Here is a 6,126-nt window from a genome sequence, read left to right on the forward strand (position 1 = left end):
TTGTACCAGAGGAAGGTATCGTTGGCAGACGCCTTAGTCCCTGAAAGAAACCACCAGCATGGGAGGGTAGGAAATGAGCAGGGCGGAGATATACAGGGGAGGCTCAGTGTTTAGGAGGAATCCTTTGCTACCACAGTGCACATTATGTCAACATATATTGTGGCATATAAGTACAGTCCAGTTGAAATTCAGGGAAGCCCTCAGACTCATTTCGCATTAGGCCCGGGGCAGCTGAGTCTAGGGAACTCTTCACCCACTGAGGTGCATTTGGCCCCTTCAGCTCATAGAATTCACAACCATAGAATTGTAGAGTTGGAAGGGACCCTGCGGGTCATCTAGTCCAGCCCCCTTCAATGCAGGAATACGCAGCTGTCCCGTACGAGGATCAAACTCACAACCTCAAGGACCACCCCTTTCCATATGAACCTACCCGGACCCTGAGAACATCTTCTGAGGCCATCCTATGCATTCCTCCTCCTCAAGAGGATTGGAGGGCGGCAACACTAGAACGGGGCCTTCTCTGCAGTGGCTCCCCATCTGTGGAATGGTCTCCCCAGGGAAGTTCATCTGGTGCCTTCATGATACACCTTTAGGCACCAGGCAAAAACGTCCCTTTTTAACCAGGCCTTTGGTTGATCTGATTGACATCTTCTTCTTCTTTGGCAATCACTCGTAGCCGAGTAAGATTGTCTTCCATAAACACGGTTTTAACAATGAGTCCTATCCCTTTCAAAATATGGCTCTTGGGGGGCGGTTATTGGGTTGTCATTTTTATTTTTATTATGTGGTTTGTGGTTTTAGATCTTCATTTTATCCTATGAGCCGCCCTGAGACCCCCAGGTATTGGACGGTATATGAAGAAGAAGAAGAAGAAGAAGAAGAAGAAGAAGAAGAAGAAGAAGAAGAAGAAGAAGAGTATAAACACCTTGGCATTATCAGCACCACACTCTAACCTACTGAGCTATCCAGGCTAACGGGTATTTTTAAAACAGTTTTTTTTCGAATCTAACCTACTCCTGCTTTTTTTTTTTTTTTAACTGTTTGGTAAAAAAAAAAATGCCAGGTTTTTGGACTGCTACTCGTTTCTTATTTTATCCATTTTTATGGCTGTTTGCATTTTGTGTATCGGAAGCCACCTTGTGAGGGTATCTGCCCTGAAAGGTGCCCTAAGGATGCTTTAATTAATGAAAAACGATAACATGTTTGATAATTAAATAATTTCAACAAATATAATTTAACTAATAAAATGAATTAATACTGATTCTTCCAGTGACCTCGTTGTAGTAACTTCAGTTCTTCCTTATATCTGTGTGACATTTCCTTTTCCCTCTCCTTTTGAAATTAATAATAATAATAATAATATGTTTATTAATCATTGGCAAAATCAAATGACAACCTAAGGTTGTATGGAGCCTCCCTAGGAAAGTTTGCTAGTCTTCAGTTGTAACTCCTCAGATCTTTTACCTGAAGAAGAAGCTGGAAATAAATCCCTTAGGTGACATTTTGGGGGGCAAGTGCAATTTTCTCCTAAATGTACCCTTCTAGGCAGTATTTTTAGCACTGCATTCAAGAGATTGTCAGGTGATACCTGATATTAGAGTGAATGACGCTTCCTATTGTAAGGGAAACTCACTACTTTTTCTTATCGCATGATCAATATCAAGTCACTGACATCAAAGGGAAACAAGAGGGTATATCCACTTTTGATTCCCCCTTTCTCTGCCAATTCTATAGTCTGGCTTTGTAGCACCTTCTTCCACATCCACATCTGTTTTGGAAGACACTATGCAGCTATACAAGATTCATCTAATAAATATGTATGTGGGGGTTTATTGCTTAATAATTGTAAGGTTAATAGTCATGGTGAATACCTATATTTAATACGTCAATGAGGCTGCAAAAATGCCAAGGTGACTAGCTTTAGCACGTATCCATTCTGCTTGTGGATCTACAAATATGAGCCCTGTCATAAGTGCTTTCAAACTGAGATCAGTATTGATTCAGGTCCATGGAAAAAGCAGAGGTCTGTGACAGCTTAAAATGACGCACGCCGAGAGAATTATTTGCCGGAATTTGATGAAAAGTGGTAAATTTACATGTGGCATGACCTGACGTACTAATCCTTAACACTCAGGGCAAGTATAACATCAGGCGATTAGCCAGAGGTGTGCTTTTTTAAATACAGTTTTGTACTTGATGCTGAAAAATCCAAATCTCCCTTTATGAAATCCACACCATTCGTTATGAGGACAGTGCCTCCCATGCTTCTGGTTGTTGAGGTGACACACACTATTTTTCTGAACTAAAATAGGAGCCACATTTGAATCTTATCTTCTCATAGAATTAGTCTGGATTCAAGACCAGTGTGTGTACACAGATGGTCTGGGAAAAGCTTGCTGACGACAAGCAGACATAGCCAGGTTTTCAACGTTAAGAAAGGGTCAAAGAAGGGTTGTGGTAACGTGGAGGCATAAATGGCGCATTGTTTTTAACGTTCTTAATGTGTTATTAAAACGTCACACCAGAGGGCTCGGCAGAGCAACCAGCAACATTTTGACGAAAATAAACCAACAACAAAGTAAGAAAAATGATTTAAATTACATGTATGCCCTGTGATATTCTAGAACAATATATCTAATATTGTTCTAATAACGTTAAACAGGTCAGTGGTGTAGATCCAGCCTAGATCCAGCAGTATGCATGCAGGGGTGCAGTGCTTTTGTGAGGGAGGGGGACGCAGGGGGACGCATACCCCTAAACATTTTGTGAATCTAATGGGAGAAGAGCCTATTTTTTTTAAAAAAAAAAAAATGTTCATTTCTTCTCTAGTACAGTGAATCATTAGTTCTGTTGCTACCCCCGATGGCAGCCTCATTTCCTGTCACAGTGTTCCATCTGAGTCTCAGATGGAAGCGGGCGTTTAATGTGTGAAGTAGGAGTTGGAATCTAGCACGGTGATAGGTCAGTTTTGTTGTTACCACCTCCGATGGCAGCTTCATTTCCTTTCCCAGTGTAATGCATGTTCTTTGTACTTTTGTCCATTTACTGTATTTATTTTTCCCAATTTGAACTATGAAATGGTGATTTTCTTGAGTCAAAAGGAGAGTACCGCTAAACATTTTTTTTTAGAAAAAAGCATTGCAGGGGTGTATGGGGTGTTAGGGGGAGGTGGTGTACTTTTGGTGGGGGACACGTCATGCTCTTTCTGGGGCAGTTTGTCCACCTTTGTTCCCCACCCTGCACTCAGCTCTCACCTGTGGCCCCAAGGTAAGCTGTCAGCATGCGACAGCAGCCACACCCTGGGAACAGCTTCGACTGGCTGGGTTCACATATTAGGAAAAGATCTGGGATCAGAGGTATAGGCTGTATGCTACTTCATAGGTGTAACAGCAGAGTGTGGGAGCAAGGGACAAAAGATATATGTGTGTGCATCTCTGGAAAGAAGATAAAAGTTCCTACCAGAGAAGAATGGCAGATGAAGTTGATGGACTATGCTGAAATGGCAAAAATGACCAGAAGAATCAGCTATCAGGAGGACCAAAATTTTAATAAGGAATGGGGGGGGGGATTATAACTTATCCTAAAGACCATTGTAAACAGTTGAAATCATTAGTAGGATTGGAATATCATTTGTAGTTTAAGGGTGAATTCTAGACACAATGGAGATGTAAAAGATTTGGATCATCATAAATGGGAGTGCCTGATCACCTCATCTCTCTCCTGAGAAATCTCTATGTGGGACAAGAAGCTACAATTAGAACTGGATATGGAACAATTGATTGGTTCAAAATTGGGAAAGGAGTACGACAAGGCTGTATATTGTCTCCCTGCTTATTTAACTTATATGCAGAATTCATCATGCGAAAGGCTGGACTGGATGAATCCCAAGCCAGAATTAAGATTGCCTGAAGAAATATCAACATGCTGGTGGCACAACATTAATGGCAGAAAGTGAGGAGGAATTAAAGAACCTTTTAATGAGGGTGAAAGAGGAGAGCACAGAATATGGTCTGAAGCTCAACATCAGAAAAATCTAAGATCATGGCCACTGGTCTCATCACCTCCTGGCAAATAGAAAGGGAAGAAATGGAGGCAGTGAGAAATTTTACTTTCTTGGGCTCCATGATCATTGCAGATGGTAACAGCAGTCACAAAATTAAAAGGCGCCTGCTTCTTGGGAGAAAAGCAATGACAAACCTAGACAGCAGCTTAAAAAGCAGAGACTTCACCTGGCCAACAAAGGCCCATATAGTTAAAGCTATGGTTTTCCCAGTAGTGATGTCTGGAAGTGAGAGCTGGACCATAAAGAAGGCTGATCGCTGAAGAATTGATGCTTTTGAATTATGGTGCTGGAGGAGACTCTTGAGAGTCCCATGGACTGCAAGAAGATCAAACCTATCCATTCTGAAGGAAATCAGCCCTGAGTGCTCACTGGAAGGACAGATCCTGAAGCTGAGACTCCAATACTTTGGCCCCCTCATGAGAAGAGAAGACTCCCTGGAAAAGACCCTGATGTTGGGAAAGATGGAGGGCACAAGGAGAAAGGGACGACAGAGGACGAGATGGTTGGACAGTGTTCTCGAAGCTACCAGCATGAGTTTCACCAAACTGCAGGAGGCAGTGGAAGACAGAAGTGCCTGGCATGCTCCGGTCCATGGGGTCATGAAGAGTCGGACACGACTAAACAACAACAGCAATAAATGCTGGCAAAAAGCCGGTTGCAAAAAGCTCTGTTCTCTTTCCACGAGAAAACTAGCACAGCTCCCCACTTAATTGCTGTGTCCCTGATTCAGAGGGAAAGCTAGATGTCATCTCACAAGCAGAGGTGGATGATTCTGACACTGACCACAATATTCATACCTAGAGAAGAGTCCATGGGGTCACAAAGAGTTGGACACAAAGAAGAGAAGAAGAAGAAGAGTTTGGATTTGATATCCCGCCTTTCACTCCCTTTAAGGAGTCTCAAAGCGGCTAACATTCTCCTTTCCCTTCCTCCTCCACAACAAACACTCTGTGAGGTGAGTGGGGCTGAGAGACTTCAAAGAAGTGTGACTGGCCCAAGGTCACCCAGCAGCTGCATGTGGAGGAGCGGAGACACAAACCCGGTTCCCCAGATTACAAGACTACTGCTTTTAACCACTACACCACACTGGCTCTCAACTAAACGACTAAACTAACAATAACAACAAAAAATGTAGGATGAAATGATCAATAATAGGACCCACAAAGGGGAGGATGAAGTCCAGGAGATTCCTTGGAATCTTGTTTTTATGATTTATGTTTGATATATCATTGTAAAATTTAATATGAAAGACCAAATAAATAAATTGTGTTTGTGTGTGTGTGTTTGTAACCTATATGGCATTAGTCAGTATGCATCATTCCTTTATGCTCTATTTTCATCCAGTCCCATGAGAAGGATACCTTTTGGACAGCATTCTTTTAATCTCAAGTAGAAGAGCACAAACTCACCTCTGATTCACATCTCCAGAGCAGTACAGCTTTTGTCAGCGAGTCGTACAGTCAGGTCCTGCATTTGTTGTCAGATACATATGTTGCCCTCAGAACCAGATGGTGGGCATGCATATGGCTGTAGCTGTAATGACAAGAAGGGCCTCAAGCCTGCTGCTTTTAAACCTGCCTTGGCAGCAAGAATAGACGCAGCCACGGTCCCACTGCTGCGACAGGCCAATCAGGAGCATTGGGGGCCGTGGTTTGTGCAATCAGTCAATGATGCCTGCAAATTGCTTTTGTATATAGGAAGCCATTTGGATGAAAGATCTCTAGGAATGTGAGGTTCTCGCCATTGCTGGTGTTGCCAAAGAAAAGCCAAAGGCATCTCTTGCTCCTCTTCCAGAAGAGGGGGAAAGGGAGGGGACACAAGCGCTTGAGAGAAGTTCCCAAATTGCCTCCCACTTGTAAACTTCCAGATACACTGGCATGGCAAAGTGTGTGGGGCTCGGGAAACCTTGGCAATCACAAGGCATATTTCCCATCTGTTTGCAGCAATATGCCCCAAAACACCAGGTTTCTAAGTGTACGATTTAGCTAGGCTGCAGTGCTTACTGTTCAGGAACTGGATTGTTTTCCTCCTACTTAATGCTGATTTGTAACCTCTCTGCTTTT

General features: G+C 42.8%; 1 long non-coding RNA gene across 1 annotated transcript in view; it reads right to left on the reverse strand.

The window, feature by feature from the left end:
• The window catches only part of LOC310677595, a 31,944-nt gene extending 26,366 nt beyond the window's left edge, over positions 1 to 5,578 (reverse strand). The window contains exon 1 of the long non-coding RNA XR_014511314.1: positions 5,473 to 5,578. This is a non-coding gene — a long non-coding RNA (uncharacterized lncRNA). The remainder of the gene's footprint in view (positions 1 to 5,472) is intronic.
• Positions 5,579 to 6,126: the final 548 nt, after the last annotated feature.

The sequence above is a fragment of the Podarcis tiliguerta genome (assembly GCF_965153285.1).
Source record: "Podarcis tiliguerta genome assembly, chromosome: 5".
Classification (NCBI taxonomy): domain Eukaryota; kingdom Metazoa; phylum Chordata; class Lepidosauria; order Squamata; family Lacertidae; genus Podarcis; species Podarcis tiliguerta.